The following is an 18,001-nucleotide window of genomic DNA, read 5'->3' on the forward strand; positions in this document are numbered from 1 at the left end:
AAGAGGAGGCCACGACGTTTGGAACGCGGATTTACTGTAAGTTTCGTACACTCGTAGTACTCCATGAGAACAACAAAATGTGTAAGCAGTAGAGCGTACTTCTCAAGCGTTACTGAGAAAATCACAAGATAATTTCGGTCGTCAAATATATATATATATATATATATATATATATATATATATATATATATATATATATCCGTGCGTGGCCATTTTAACCATGAAGCGGCAGAACGCGAGTGGTGCCTGCACGATAGCTCAGCGTGTTCGGTCAGAGCGTTAGCTACCCTTTATAATTAAACAAGAAACAGAGCGAACCGATCATCGAACAAACTGAACGGGTGTCATCGGACGTCCGCCCTGAACAATTGAAACCTACAATATAGAACAATTTTTTTTTAATTTAAAAAGTGTTTGGCGTTCAAGCACCTGGATCGCTGGATCGAGTTCCGTTCGTCAGTTTTTTTTATTTTCAACACAGCCATTTTCTTTATTATTTATATTAAAATTGATATAATTTGGAAATACGTGTAATTGGATGAAAATTTATTAAATTTACAATGTTATTTGGCAGTCTACTACTCTTCATTATCCCAAATAATGTAATATTCATAACTACCGACTAGTAAATGACCAAACGCATAAAGTCATACTGAAAACGTATGCTTGTCCGTGATTTGAGAAATCCCTTATACCTGGAAGGAGCCCGAAACGACTTGTTACCTCCAAGTTTTGACCGGCACAGACGGCTTTCGAAATATGTACAATTAATCGTCGCCTTCGACTTTACGAGTATAAGTTGCACGATGGTACTTTTCGTAAAAACATGTAAAACATAAACGGCACCAGCTGCATTGAATAAATGCTATGTTTCCGCATAGGCAAGGTCTTTTGACGTTTTCCGTGGAAAAACAAACCTCGTTAACATTTTCAAAAACCTTTCTTTCAGACGATAGTTTGGAAGCAAATCATGCATAACGCAGTATTTCCTTAAAAATCTGCGCTGATAATTGGTTGTGCAGTATCGAGTGTATTTTAATAGCGTCTTCCGAGAAGCAATTTCTCGTTCTTTTTTGATTAAATACTAACAATGTTGAAGAAGACACGGACAAGCATACATTTTCAGTATCACTTTATGCGTTTGGTCGTTTACTAGTCGATAGTTATCAATATTATATTATTTGTGATAATAAAAATTAGTAGACTGCCAAATAACATTGTAAACTTAATAAAAGTTCTTCCGATTACACGTTTTTCCCCATTATATCAATTGTAATATAAATAATAAAGAAAATGACTGTATTGAAAATAAAAAATGCTGACGAACGGAACTCGATCCAGCGATCGAGCGACTCGAACACCAACCACCATAAAAAAAAGTTTTATATTGTTCGCTGAATTTGTTCAGGGCGGACGTCCGATAACGCCCGTTGCGTTTGTTCGTTCAGTTTATTTATTAGAAAGGGAAGCTAGCCCTCTGACCGAATACGCTAAGCTACCGTGCAGGCACCACTCTGCTGTAGCCGCTTCGTGGTTAAAATGGCTACGCACCGATATATATATTTCACGACCGAAATTATCTGGTGATTTTCTCAGTAACGCTTGAGAAGTACGCTCTGCTGCTTACACATTTTGTTGTTCTCATGGAGTACTACGAGTGTACGAAGTTTGAAGTAAATCCGCGTTACAAACGCCGTGGCCTCCCCTTGTGAGTGTATTGCTGGAACATGAAACCCACCTCCACCATGGAACTGTGGTCGAATGCTCGTCAGGTTCTATTTTCATTTTTTGGCTGTCCATTCCCTAGTTGTCATTGCTTATAAGTAGGATATCATGTGGCACATGACAATCGCCTTTCACATGACAGTGGTATCCGTTGAAATGCGTGTGTGTGTCTACTAACAGAGCAGTGCACAGCCATTTCTGGTCCTGTCAAGTTCATCAAGTTCATGTAGGGCAGCTTCCCGATGGAGTACACAAATGATGAATACCTCGATATCCTATTGGTGCTGGATGCATCAGATAACCAAGCTGTTTGTGCTCCTCGTGCGAATACAGTGTGGTACCCTCAAAGACGCCATCTCGATGTTTTCCGTCGCATGGAGCAACGCCTTTGGAAAATTTCGTCCACAGGTAATGGACTGATGTTGTCCTAGTACTAAACGTACTCCACGTGGTTCATGAGGACGTGGTTCATGAAACTATTCACCAATCACTTCGGCGCAGTACCCGGAGATCTAGATACCTCAAAGATTAGTCGTTGAGGTATTGCAGAAAAGGGAAGTTCGTCTATACGTTAACCCAATGTGAACGGCCAGATGACCACATTCCACGAATATAGTTTTGTGAATGGCTTTTGCACCATGTGGAAGATAACAAACATTTTTTAAATAACGTGATATCGATTGACGAATCTAGCTTCACTCGTGAGTTTGTGTTCAGACTCTGCAAGAATCATTATTGGTCACAGACCACATGTCACCCGTAAACGTGGCTTTCATGCACACTTTGGCCCAAAACTGTGGGCTGTAATCGTGCGAGGAGTGTTTTTGGGCCCTTAACGACTCTCGGACAAGCTGAAGCGCCCCCGAATCACGCGTTTCTCTACAATACCTTGTCTGGTGCATTAGAAAACGTCCAACTTGGTTTTCGGTGACACTTATGGTTTAAGAACGATGGTGCACCGCTACACGTTGTATTGAATCTGAGAAACTATTTAAATGAAGGGCTTCCGGAGGAATGGACTGGTCGTGGAGATTCAGTGTTCTGGCCTCCACGTTCCTTGGACCTTAATCTACTAGACTTCCATTTGTGGCGACACTTAAACGAACATATTTATAGTACTCCATCCATGGATGTACAGAGACTAAAAGCTCGCGTGCTTGTCGTTGCAAGTGTGTTGCGTAAGGTCCAGCGTTGTATGATACAGAGACTGGCGAGGTATTCGCAAATGCGAGATTGTCTTTTTGAACATCTTCTCTAAACTGAACGTTGATCGTACGTGTACGTAACGACTCTGTGAAGAAAGGTATCCAAGACAAACGTACAGAAAGGAGTTATTGTGTGTAGTATAATGTGCAATCTAGTGCAGTTACCTATAGCGCTTCTTTGTACCTCTTTGAATATATAAGGTGTTACTGTATGCATTATTATTTCATATTGGCTTTATTAATGTCATGGACGAAATTAAGAAGTCGTTTACATGTATGAGAAGTTCCTGTTGTGTCTCAATTTTTAAAAAAGGTAACAATAACATTAAGTAATACTCAAGATATCGCATAATCAAGGTATAAATTAGGTACATTTTGACGCTTTAAACGAAAAAACAGTTTGTCGCGACCGCGACTCGAACATCGGCGAGTCTACATATCCGTTCCCCATCCCACTGTCTCTTTCACTGTGATAGTGAGACAACTCTGCCAGACCTCAGAGTTCACGCTACCTGTCCTTGGCCAAGCTGCACACAGTACGTTGCCAGACTTTTGTTTTCTAATCGCATTTCTAATAAACCTGTTGGCAGGACTAGGTTTGATAGATACATTTTTGTCTTAAATTCTCATGAGGAATCGCATGCTGATTGCCGAGTGCGGCATTTTTTTTTCACATTGAATATTCCAAGTCGCATTGTGTGAATACAGGAAGTAATGCAAGGATTCTGTTCTGAAGCTGAAATTACGGGAGTAATATCAAGCAGAATTAGTGTCACAAAAGTGTCATGAAAGTGGAGCAAATGTCGAGACGTGTCATAAATTTGCCGACCTGCATGGTCAATTTTTACTCTAAAATTCATCCGCAGCGCCCTTGCATACGCAGCATGTAAAGCGTTGTTTCCATTGCCTACGTTATGTTCATGAAGTTATACAGCGTCGCTATTATTATTGTTGCAGTCGACGTGTTCGTCGGTGAACTAGGGAACAGTACCACAAAGTCAGTATCTACTGAAGTGGAGAGCGCGAAGCCACAGACATAAGTACAATGCCTCTGAGCATGCAAACGAGATAATGAAGCAATGGGACAAAACAACTGGATATTTAAATGGGCTGGGAACGTCCTACGCAAAGCAACATATTCTCAAGCTGTTCAGCTATTCGCTGCATCTGAAATTATGAACGTACGTCAGCCTCAACAATATGGACCTACAGAAGGGAGGATGTGTTTTCCGTGCCTCTGCCATCTCCCTACATCCCCGTCCTCTCCTTCCACACCCACCCACACACACACACACACACACACACACACACACACACACACACACACACACATATATATATATATATATATATATATATATATATATATATATATATATATATATATATTTTCAAAATGACCGGTATATTTGAAACGGCAATAAAAACTAAACGAGCAGCGATAGAAATACACCGTTTGTTGCTATGTGCTTGGGACAACAGTACATTTTCAGGCAGACTAAACTTTCGAAATTACAGTAGTTAGAATTTTCAACAACAGATGGCGCTGCAAGTGATGTGAAAGATATAGAAGACAACGCAGTCTGTGGGTGCGCCATTCTGTACGTCGTCTTTCTGCTGTAAGCGTGTGCTGTTCACAACGTGCAAGTGTGCTGTGGACAACATGGTTTATTCCTTAGAACAGAGGATTTTTCTGGTGTTGGAATTCCACCGCCTAGAACACAGTGCTGTTGCAACAAGACGAAGTTTTCAACGGAGGTTTAATGTACAGTAACCAAAGGACCGAAAAGCGATACAATAAAGGATCTGTTTGAAAAATTTCAACGGACTGGGAACGTGACAGATGAACGTGCTGGAAAGGTAGGGCGACCAAGTACGGCAACCACAGAGGGGAACGCGCAGCTAGTACAGCAGGTGATCCAACAGCGGCCTCGGGTTTCCGTTCGCCGTGTTGCAGCTGCGGTCCAAATGACGCCAACGTCCACATATCGTTTCATGCGCCAGAGTTTACACCTCTGTCCATACAAAATTCAAACGCGGCAACCCCTCAGCGCCGCTACCATTGCTGCACGAGAGACATTCGCTAACGATATAGTGCACAGGATTGATGACGGTGATATGCATGTGAGCAGCATTTGGTTTACTGACGAAGCTTATTTTTACCTGGACGGCTTCGTCAATAAACAGAACTGGCGCATATGGGGAACCGAAAACCCCATGTTGCAGTCCCATCGTCCCTGCATCCTCAAAAAGTACTGGTCTGGGCCGCCATTTCTTCCAAAGGAATCATTGGCCCATTTTTCAGGTCCGAAACGATTACTGCATCACGCTATCTGGACATTCTTCGTGAATTTGTGGCGATACAAACTCCCTTAGACGGCACTGCGAACACCTCGTGGTTTATGCAAGATGGTGCCCGGCCACATCGCACGGCCGACGTCTTTAATTTCCTGAATGAATATTTCGATGATCGTGTGATTGTGATTGCTTTGGGCTATCCGAAACATACAGGAGGCGGCGTGGATTGGCCTACCTATTCGACATACATGAACCCCTGTGACTTCTTTCTGTGGGACACTTGAAAGACCAGGTGTACCGCCAGAATCCAGAAACAATTGAACAGATGAAGCAGTACATCTCATCTGCATGTGAAGCCATTCCGCCAGACACGTTGTCAAAGGTTTCGGGTAATTTCATTCAGTGACTACGCCATATCATTGCTACGCATTGTGGATATGTGGAAAATATCGTACTATAGAGTTTCCCAGACCGCAGCGCCATCTGTTGTTGACAATTGTAACTACTGTAATTTCGAAAGTTTGTATGCCTGAAAATGTACTGTTGTCCCAAGCATATTGCAACAAACGGTGTATTTCTATTGCTGCTCGTTTAGTTTGTATTGCCGTTTCAGATAAACCGGTCATTTTTGAAACACCCTCTATATATATATATATATATATATATATATATATATATATATATATATATATATATATATATTCGTAGTACACCAAACCGTCGCTGTTCCACCACCACCAGATGCGTGATATTGTCTTTTGTCTATGTGTGGAGGCCTTTGTATGTACCGGAAGAAAAGTTTTATATTGGGTTGGTGCAAAAGTTCGCAACATTTTCTCCGTAAGTTTCATAAAGACAACAGATACACTTAACAGAGACTTTAATAATCAATAATACGCTCTGATTCACCGTGTATAACAATCTGAGTAACTTTTCTTTACCGCGACTGTAGAACTCACATGGTTGTGAGGCTTAGAGCTCTTAGAGCCACGTTCGGAGCACATTTTCATCTGGAAAGGAAGCTCCTTGGAGGCTGTTCGAGAGAGAGCGGGAAAGGTGAAAATCTGGAGGCACAAGATCAGGTGAATAATGTGGGTTCGGGATGAGTTCCCAACCCACCTCCAGTATAGTGTTCTTTGTCAGTCTAGCAGAACGCGGGCTGGCGTTATCGTTAGTATCATCACTTCACGTAGTCTTCCTGGTCGTTGTTCTTGGATTGTGTCTGCAAAAGGTCATAATTTGATAATAAATGTCAGCAGTGATGGTTACATCTCGGGAAAGCAATTCGTGGTACATCATACCGTCGCTGTGCCACGAGATTCATGATATTGTCCTTTGTGGATGCGTGGAGGCCTTTGTATGTGGAGTAGCAGCTTTGTTTGGCCTCGACCATTCTTTTCCTTCCTTATATTAGTATAGTCACCAGTAACGATACAGGATTGTAATGATCAGTTCACGAAAGAGCTGATAACGAGTAAGCAGAGATGCACATTTGCCAGTTCTCGATTAGACTGAAGTGAATAATTGTAGAATAAAGCTCTGAAACGATCTGCTTCAAACTCTGAAGGTCGTCCTGAACGTGGAAAGTCACCAAAGTCAATGTTCGCCCTTTCCTGTACGGTAGTACCCCGTGCACTGACTAGATGTTTGTGGTTGCCTCCGCTGGTGTCACACCTCTGCTGAACTCCAATCGAAGACTATGTCGGAAATGTTCCGATTTCTCCACTTGACGCTTCATTTTTTGGCGTATACAGCTCCACTTACTCTCCAGAAATGACAAAGTGACAGTATGTAAACTTAGATAGCAACAGTGGCCTACAAGTAATGACATTCGGTAAATAAACCCTTAGAAGACGAAATTCCATAATGCAAATAAAAAAACTGCGAAATTATGCAACGTAATGACTACTCCCAGACTTGTTCAGACTAAAACTTATTGCTTGTGCCACCATAGTGTAAATTCTCTAGTCGAGAACTGTAGCCAGTACGTATACAGGGTGGGCAGAAATATGGAAATACCACATACACTACACATTACCACACCTATTATGGTGTAAGAACACCGTTGGCATTTAGCACCGGTTCCAGTCGTCTCGTGATGGAAAAACACAGAATCTTACACCATTTCTCCTGCAAAACAGTGGCATGTTCAGGTAATGATGATGGAGGTGAAGACCGATCATGCAATCCTTATCTCCAAAATAGAACCAAAAAGTATCAATAATATTGAAGTTTACGGACTGTGGTGGCCGGGAGAGAAGCTTCAGCTCCATCTCGTGTTCCCAAAACAATTCCTGGATGATGCAAGCTTTGTGAACAGGTGCCCCGTCGTCTGGGAACACAGAATAACCATTGGGGAGCAAACATTTTATAGTGGGGTACACCTGATCAACTGGCCTAGTCACATAAGCCTTGGCAGCAGTGCGACTTGCAGAGTAACAATAGGGCCCATGGAATACTGTGTGGTACTGAAGTCTGTTATACTCCCACAGACAGAAATCGAGACAGAATGCCTAAGTACTCTTATATACAAAATTTAAGCGAAAGTACTGCAAAGTACGACAGCTTGATGAAAATTAAACAGTACCAATAAACGTAAAGAACTGTTGCAGTGTGGTAGAAAGGGTAACTGAAAGAATCAGATGTTACACTTTCATTCAACAACAGTAATTGTAGTGAACTCATCACGATTCATAGTTCTCCCTTGGACGTTAGGAAGGTGGGACATGGTTCTTAACAGGGTGTGTTATCGTCATTAACCGCAATGCAAACGCTGCAAAGTGCTATTATAATGGCCAAAAGTTGGCAAAGGAGTTCTGGCGATAGAATGTTCCATTCATCCACTACGGCGGTTTTCCATGGCTGAATGGTCATTGGTGCATATGGACATGCTTCAATACGTCTCGCCATAGCGTTCCATATGGGCTCCATAGGATTTAAGTCAGGGGAATGGGCAGGCCGGTCCATTGACCGAAAATCCTCTCATTCCAAGAGATTCCCACCTGCGCTGCTCTACGTTGGTGCGTATTGGCACACATAAAAATAAAATCAGGACTGAATACATCCCCAAAATGACGCATGTGAGTTATAGGTACAGGGTTACAATAAGGCTGATACATGAGGTGTGACAATAAAGTAATGAGACTGATGAGAAAAAAAAATGTTACTTATCGTTTTAGTCAAGTTTAGGGTTGTGTCCTTCAAAGTAGTTCTCTTCTGATTGCACGCCCTTTTCCCAGCGATTCTGCCATTGACGGTAACATTTCTAGAACTCATCTACTGTAATATACTCCAAGACCCTCGTCACAGGTACTGAAATTTGTTTTGAGGTTAAAAATTGCTGTACTGACAGAGTTCTAAGTTATAGGGTTGTGGTGTGAGATTTTTGGGAACCATTTATGCACAAATCTTTCTCATACCAATAACTTCAGTTATTATTAGACGAACCGTTTCTCGATTGATGTTCAGTTCTTCTGCAATCATTTTGATGATAATCGTCGATCAGATCTTACAAATTCATGCGCCCTGGCCAAGTTGACATCCGTCTGTGTGGTTGATGGTCGTCCACTGCGGTCTTTAACTTCAATATTCGTTCTGCCTTCACCTAACATCTTACGCCAACGAAAAACTTGAGCTCTTGACGTAACCTCCCCTCAAAAAGACTTCTGAAGCTTACCGTAAGTTGTTGCATTTTCGCTCAATGGCATACCATTTCGCAATATTATGCGGTTCCATTTCCTTGATAAGACACAAACATCTGTTACCTTATTACAGCATAACTCATGACTGAGCAGTTATTGCATCGATGTGCCACTTGGACTAGAAGCAGCTAATAGACCAAGGTCAAAGATATTGTGACTACGCAAGCCTGCAGTGTTGCCAAATCTAGCAAAGAAAATCAGTCTCGTTACTTTATTGCCGCACCTCGCATTAGTGTACTGTATTCAAAGATTTCGAGGTCGCTATGTTCACGCAGCATTATGCCGCTCCACACCATGGCACATGGACCACCAAAACGTTCATGTGCGACAATGCTGGCTGTATTCTCATATAGCGAGAGGCTGAAACTTGCAATGGACCCAGGAACATTGTCAAAGATGATCGATTGAGTGATCCAGGCATTATGGTGTGGGGAGGTAGCTTTGCAGAGGCATACTGACCTCCAGATATACGAACATGATACACTGACAGATTAACGTGGTACTGTACTCCTTCTGCTTATGCGTCTTTTCAAGGGTACATTTGATACCAACTTAATATTTAAGGATGACAACCTGTGACGGCATCTAACAGTGAAGGTGGAGGAGCTCTTTGAATGAGAGGATATTCGGCGTATGGTCTGGCCTGCCAGTTCTCACGACATCTACCCCATCGAACACATGTGGTACGCACTGCTGAGACACATTAGAGCACACCCATATGCACAAATGACAATACAGCAGTTGTCAGCCGTGCTAGTGAAGTAATGAGGCGCTCTAGCACAAGAACTCCTGGCTAAAGCTGTGGACAACGTTGAAGTACGTTGCACAGGGTGCACTGGTGTTAGTGACGATCACACACCCTGTTAAGAATAATGTCCCACCTTTTGTAATATCCAGAGTACCTTGACTTCAGTGTAATTACTGTCTCTGAATAATGTTACTTCTGTTCTTCTCATTGCCTATTACTTCCAGTTACCTCTTTTACTTTACTGTAGCAGTTGTATCTATGGACGCCCGAGGTTCTATTGCGCTATATTGCTTAGCAGTGACTCATCACGTGAAAGTTGCTCTGATCGTTAAGTTTTGCACGCCCATGGATACTCTTGCTCATGTTGGTTTGGCCGGAATACAACGTGAATTTGAGATATTGTATAAAAACAGTTATTTGGAGAATAATGCTGTAGGGATGATGCAAAAAATTTACGGTGTTTTAATGTTCGTGATTAATTTCCACAATGTGAAATAACAATGAACATTATTGGCCATTCAAATTACTACACCACGAAGATGACGTGCTACAGACGGGAAATTTAACCGACAGGAAGAAGATGCTGTGATATGCAATTGATTAGCTTTTCATGAGGAAACTTTCCAACCGATTTCTCATACACAAACAGCAGTTGACCGGCGTTGCCTGGTGAAACGTTGTTCTGATGCCTCGTGTAAGGAGGGAAATGAGTACCATCACGTTTCCGACTTTGATTAAGGTCGCATTGTAACGTATCGCGATTGCGGTATGTCGTATCACGACATTGCTGCTCGTGTTGGTCGAGATCCAATGACTGTTAGCAGAATATGGAATCGGTGGGTTCAGGAGGGTAATACAGATCGCCGTGCTGGATCCCAACAGCCTCGTATCACTAGCAGTCGAGGTGACAGGCATTTTATCCGCATGGCTGTAACGGATCATACAACCACGTCTCGATCTCTGAGTCAACGGATGGGGACGCTTGCAAGACAGCAACGACGTTTGCAGCAGTATGGACTAACAGCTCGGAGACCATGGCTGCGGTTACCCTTGACGCTGCATCACAGACAGCAGCGCCTGCGATGGTGTACTCAACGTCGAACCTGGGTGCACGAATGGCAAAACGTCATTTTTTCGGATGAATCCAGGTTTTGTTTACATCATGATGGTTGCAACTGTGTTTGGCTACATCGCGGTGAATGCACATTGGAAGCGCTTCTTCATCATTGCCATACTGGCGTATCACCCTGCGTGATGGTATGGGGTGCCATTGGTTGCACGTCTCGGTCACCTCTTGTTCCCATTGACGGCACTTTCAACAGTGGACGCTACATTTCAGATGTGTTACGCCCCGTGGCTCTACCCTTCCTTCGACCCCTGCGAAACCCTACATTTGAGCAGGATAATGCACGACCACATATTGCAGGTCCTGTAAGGGCCTTTCTGGATGCAGAAAATGTTCGGCTTCTGCCCTGGACAGCACATTCTCCAGATCTCTCACCAACAGAAAACATCTGGTCAATGGTGGCCGAGCAACTGGCTCGTCAATACGCCAGTCACTACTCTTGATGAACTGTGGTATCGTGTTGAAGCTGCATGGGCAGCTGTACCTGTACACGCCATCCAAGCTCTGTGTGACTCATTGCCCAGGCGCATCAAGGCCGTTATTAGTGCCAGAGGTGGTTGTTCTGGGTACGTATTTCTATGCACACAAATTGCGTGGAAATCTAATCACATGTCAGTTCTAGTATAATACATTTGTCCAATAAATACCGGTTTATCATCTGCACTTCTTCTTTGGGTAGCAGTTTTAATGGCCAGAAGTGTATGAAGATATATACCGGGTGGCTGTAATTAAACTTTCGCCATGTAACACGTTATAACACGGAAAGGAATTGCCGCACGAGGACGAAAGTTGATAGCATTAATAAAATAATGCTGACTCAATTCAACTGAAACACTTTTAATTTGCTGCCACGGTACATCATACCATTACATACCGGTACCATTACTGCTACACAATGGGCCCAATATGGCGCCCATCAGTGTCCAGAAGAGTCTGAAAGCGCAGGATAGCATCCATAGCATCCTGCACAACAGGTATGCTGGCTACCTCTCTTTTTATGCTGAGCTTCAGATCATAACATGCGTAAATATTCTCCTGGTAACCCTGTCCTTGAGGTAGCATCACAACAAGAAATCACTGGGACTGAGATCAGGTGATCGTGCCGGTCAAGCTTCTGGAAACGATCGTTTCCAAATGTGTTTCGGAGAAGCGGTTGAACTTCACGAGCGATGTTCCGTGGAGTCCCACCTTGCATGAAAACTGTTGAGTTCGATGCGTCTCTTTCCTGTAGGGCGGGTATGACGTGCTGGCAAAGCATATCGCGGTAACGCTGGCCAGTCACACTGCACTTCAACTTTTGTAATTCTGTCTTCCTCAGTTGCGTGTAATATTACGTTATACTAATGATTTTTACTTTATGGACAAAATTTTTCGTGTCATCCGCGTTTCGTCTTTATTTTCTGCAAAGCACCTTCAGTGGCAGGTTGCGTGGACGATTTTCTACGTATTCAGCTCCTTGCAGAAAATAAAGGCGAAACACGTATGGCAAGAAAATGGTGCTTTATTCAGTTGTAGTTAGATAGGCCATAAAGTAAAAATTATCAGTATGCTTTAATAACACACTACACGTCTTTACCCCTTGAGCGACAACCTGTTAAAAATAAATGGCACAATGATGAATGTAGCCGTGAAGCCTGACCATACGCAAGACCCTAACCATGTAGAGAAACTTCGTGCATAGTGACTGGAGGAGAAGGTCCCCACACTCGGCAATTCTGTGTTTTCACCTCACCCGTCAAAGAAGAATCAGTTTCGTCTGTCCATAGAACTGTCCAGGGACAGCCGTCGTCAACTTCAGTCCTAGCCAGAAAGTGGAGAGCGAAGAAGTCAACACTTCGTTGAGCGTCCCGTGGTGCAAGCTGCTGTGCAATATGGATCTCGTGCAGATACCATTTGAGAATTGTTCGAATCGTTGAGCGTCCCGTGGTGCAAGCTGCTGTGCGATATGGATCTCGTGCAGATACCATTTGAGAATTGTTCGAACCACCTTGCATACTGTGGACCACAGGATATTCAACTGTCATCACACAGAACCCCTACCTGATGATCGGGAATTGCGCGCAGCTTTGTCTGCCATATCAACAGCGATTTCATCAACCACATGGGGAGCAACCGATCATCGGCCTCTTCCCAGAGCGACACCCAGTTCTGCGATATATGCATACTTGATCATCGTGCTCCACACAGCAGGTGGAGAAAGCGGACCATTCCGTTATCCTCTCAGCCAGCTATATTCTCGACGTACAGCTGCAGAATTACTGTTTTGATAACATAGCTTTACCAATAATGCCCTTCTCCTTTTGTCCAAGCACATGTTGACACGTCAGGTGTGAGAGACTGTGAATCACGATGACTGATCATGGCACCTTGTGGCCATAGTTGGAACTGGACGGTAGCGCTGTGTCCCATGGATATCATGCACCACATACTCTGCACATAAATGCGACCAAGTTTTGTACTCATGTTATAAAGGGTTAAACAGAGAAAGTTTAATTGTAACCACCTGGTTTAATAAAACAATATTTGTTACAAAATGGTTTTGTTTCCACCATTCCTATAATTTATTCCTTCTAATGTTAATTAAATATTTATAAAGATGTGCATTCATTGAAGCTCAGTAACGTAGAATTTTGTGCTATCCCACCCCCACTGGCTGATCCATAGTAACTGCACATTTTTTACATGGCCTCTGAGAAAGAAAAATCCACATAATGCACTGAAAAAAGTATTTGATTGGTTCCCTTTTACGAACCTTACAGCACAGTTTGATAGGAGGAGGTTCATCAGACTGACGTTCTCCGTTCATGTCATATTGCTTTTAAGAATATTTATACTTAGGAGTAAACACATCTCCATGAGATACTTCAGGTAATTTGTGAAAGGTGAATGAAATATTACATTAAAATGCTATCACCTGTTTATGAAAAAAATAAAAGTAACTTTCATTCGAATAACGACATTTTTCTGCAACAGTTTTGCAAAATTCAGAAACGATTTTACATATTCGGATGTCAGCTATTCGGACAAGTAATATTTGTCAAAACTCTCCCTTACTGCGTAACCATAGTTTTCCAGCTGCAGCGTCACGACGTATTCAGGAAGAATTTATTACAGAATATTTACGACAACTAGGTTCACTTGTGTCGTGGAGATATCTAAGTCTTACAGTTGATTTTTAGCACTGGGTGAGTTCAAAGTGCTGAAAGAAGCTTCGGTATTAAGAACAATATACATCCACCACCATCACTGAAAAACTAATACTATTGGTCTCTGTTTATCAGATTTGGCGTCAGTTACCATAATTTTATTAGTCTTCAGCAGTTTCCAGCATGAATGCACGGGCGACATTAATGAACTGGGTCTAAAATCCAGTCTACATTTCTTTTATAAGTGAAGCAGAGATGATGTAGCTGTACATTTTTGATGTAAAGTTGCATACACTGCCACAAATGATACTTATTTTTTCCCGGTCGCATGAGACACTCCCAAGGGTGAATCTGTCGAAACATACAGCATCAACGCCACTGCCCAAAATGTAGTTGTATATATGTACAAACCAACATCGCTATTTTTTCGTTCATGTGAGCCACAATAATCACAACCACCTGATGTAAAAATGAGGCTGCTTAACTCAACAGACGTTTTAAACTGCACTGACAGTAAACGCATTATTCTGGGAAATATGACAGATCTTGAGTTCTACCCGTTGGTAGTTTCCAAAAACTCTCGATATAGTGATTCGAAAGTGACATTATAATTTGATAAGCAGATTCAGCTATGTGATAGTTCAATGCAAATTGCTGCCACGTTCAGACAAGGTGCTCAAACTCTCTCGTTAATGCTAGGTGATCGTACGATCTCTGCTTGGCGCTTACCAGAAATGGTTAAACTTTTTAGCAAGGGAATGTGCAGCCATCTGCAACAGACGACATTTAAAAATGTAGTGGATTCAAATCACGTAATCCAACATACTCTAGAAAAAAGGTTAGTGGCAATGATACGTGTACAAATTCTGTGAGAGCATATGGATCAATTTTCAGTTTTTTCGAGTTAGTGCGCCTATCTGTGCATCCATCAGAAGAATTCATCACTCAGTTTTATGACACATATCGTGCATTAATATGTGGAAATACGTATGAAAACATCATGCCAAATAAATACACTCGGCTACGTTGTTATTTAAGCATATTCAAATTTACATCTATATGTAAAACTTTATCATTAAAATGTGTGAGAGGCACATATATGCGGTTTTTCTCTCTAAAAGCTCTTGCACCCTAAAGTAAATGCATTATCAACACCATGACTGAGTGGATGAAACGCACTCGTCACAAGGTTTTCATATTAACTGACTCGACCTGCAGCACTGACCCAAAAACAAGAGGAAGAAGAAGAAGAAGAATGACACACTTTTTCCCAATAAAATATGATCAATAATTGTTGGTCCATCAGACAGTAGCAAGATTATTGTTATTATGTCACTACTAATACAGTCTAACAGGATTCTTTTCGAGCATCTTCAAAACCATTGTTTCATCCTAAATGCTAGTTATGACAGAAGATACCAAAGTGAAATAGGCAGAAACCAGTGCGAGAACAGTGCTATAATTTACTCGCGAGTGTGATGAATAAACATGGGATGTTAACCACAGTACCTTGGATCGCGAGGGAAAGAGGAAGAAAGACGACACTGGATCGCGGCTGCCACCGCACTGAAGGTAGAAAAAGACGGTGTGTCACCATATAGCTGCGCGGGTCTGCGAGACACCTATAAGCTGTGGCGAGCGTTCACCAGTACCTGCCACACCCCACCACCCTGCAGCTACTGCAGTAGGTGATACCCGCAGCCATATTCACCGCCATAGTTGCTGCTGCTGTCTGCATTATTAATTGCTGCTAACAGGTTACTAAAAATGGAACCTATGTAAGCTTTAAAAAGGAATCAATCTCTGACCATGAATCCTCAAAATCAGAAACTGAATTTAATTAGGATGGTTCCGTCAATTCAATAAATATAAAATCGGAGTGTGATTTATCAAAAGTAGAATCTGGTTTGCATGCCAATAGTGCTGATAGGTTAGAACCAGTTTCTGATGCGTAGTGATTGAAGTAGAGGTCAAAAAGGAGAAGATAGAATTAATTACTTTATCAGATAATGAAACTGAGCTCAATATGTCTCATTCCACCAGGTCAGGAAATGCGATAAACTCCTTTGAAATCAGTGGAAATGCCAAGTGGCAACGTAGAGGCTCGAAGCAAGTACTGTGTCACAAGCAATCTTTGATGTTCTTTTTGACGAGAATAAACTAGCTGACTTAAAAGGAAGTGCTTTAAGAATAGTAGGTGCTACTGGAAAATTTTCTAGCCCACTACAGCACGAGGCGTTAATACCAGTTGATACAGATAAAGTAACAATAGAACGTATTCCATATAGACAAAGAGGCAGTAATAATAAAGCATAGGAACTGCCTATTACAGTAATAAGGAATGTCGGATATATGCAGAATGATATTCAAGTTGGTAGTATAGTGCTAGATTTTAATGCAAAAAGTGGAAAAAGGAAAAGAAGGCACTACGCAAAATCGTTTCCTACTAATTTTAGCATTAATAAGGTAGTATCCTTACTAATGCTAAAGGCTATTTACAATTTGTACAGTAACCAAATGGCAGTTACAAGAGTTGAGGGGCACGAAAGGGAAGCAGTGGTTGGGGTTGGAGTGAGGCAGGGTTGTAGCCTCTCCCCGATGTTATTCAATCTGTATATTGAGCAAGCAGTGACGGAAACAGAAGAAAAAATCGGAGTAGGTATTAAAATCCATGGAGACGAAATAAAAACTTTGAGGTTCGCCGATGACATTGTAATTCTGTCAGAGACAGCAAAGGACTTGGAAGAGCAGTTAAACGGAATGGACAGTGCCATGAAAGGTGGGTATAAGACGAACATCAACAAAAGCAACACGAGGATAATGAAATGTAGTCAAATGAAGTCGAGTGATGCTGAGGAAATTAGATTAGGAAATGAGACACTTAAAGTCGTAAAGGAGTTTTGCTATTTGGGGAGCAAAATAACTGATGATGGTCGAAGTAGAGAGGATATAAAATGTAGACTGGCAATGGCAAGGAAAGCGTTTCTGAAGAAGAGAAATTTGTTAACATCGAGCATTGATTTAAGTGTCAGAAAGTCGCTTCTGAAAGTATTTGTATGGAGCGTAGCCATGTATGGAAGTGAAACATGGACGATAACTAGTTTGGACAAGAAGAGAATAGAAGCTTTCGAAATGTGTTGCTACAGAAGAACGCTGAAGATTAGATGGGTAGATCATATAACTAATGAGGAGGTATTGAATAGGATTGGGGAGAAGAGACGTTTGTGGCACAACTTAACTAGAAGAAGGGATCGGTTGGTAGGACATGTTCTGAGGCATCAAGGGATCACCAATTTAGTATTGGAGGGCAGCGTGGAGGGTAAAAATCGTACAGGGAGACCAAGAGATGAATAAACAGATTCAGAAGGATGTTGGTTGCAGTAGGTACTGGGAGACGAAGAAGCTTGCACAGGATAGAGTACCATGGAGAGCTGCATCAAACCAGTCTCAGGACTGAAGACCACAACAACAACAACAACAAGGTAGTATCAGTAAAAACCAACAAAAACGTAAAACTATGAAGTTTATGCAATGGCATAAATGACCATTCAGGAATATAGCAAAGTGATTTCAAAATAACAGTAACAAGTTACTGTAGGGAGTCTGCCACTCTTTGGCGGATACTCGGTTTGGCGTACCGTGTGGTCCCAGCTGCGTGAAACTTTATTTCCGTTTCAAGATTCATTCCTTCTTCTCTTCCATCATAGTAAGTATGACTTACACATGTCTTCATTTTGTATATACTCTATAGTCTTCCTATTAATTAGTTTTCCTAGTGAATACACTCCATAGTGGATAATTGATTCCGGAACTGACTAAATGCAAACGATGGCTTACTAATGAATGTGACAGGTAAATGGCAAAATTTTGCGTACTAATAAAAGGATAAACATGGCTAAAAATTAATAGATAAAAATGAGTTCCATAAAAGATTTAGTAAATACAATAATAAAGAGATACTATGCTTTATGAGAAGTTACTGAAGTTAAAAAGTGCATAAATCTAATCTATTAGAATCTGCATGAAACAATAATTTTAGTGGGGGTAAAGTT

Source organism: Schistocerca gregaria, chromosome 3 (assembly GCF_023897955.1).
Source record: "Schistocerca gregaria isolate iqSchGreg1 chromosome 3, iqSchGreg1.2, whole genome shotgun sequence".
NCBI classification, from domain to species: Eukaryota; Metazoa; Arthropoda; class Insecta; order Orthoptera; family Acrididae; genus Schistocerca; species Schistocerca gregaria.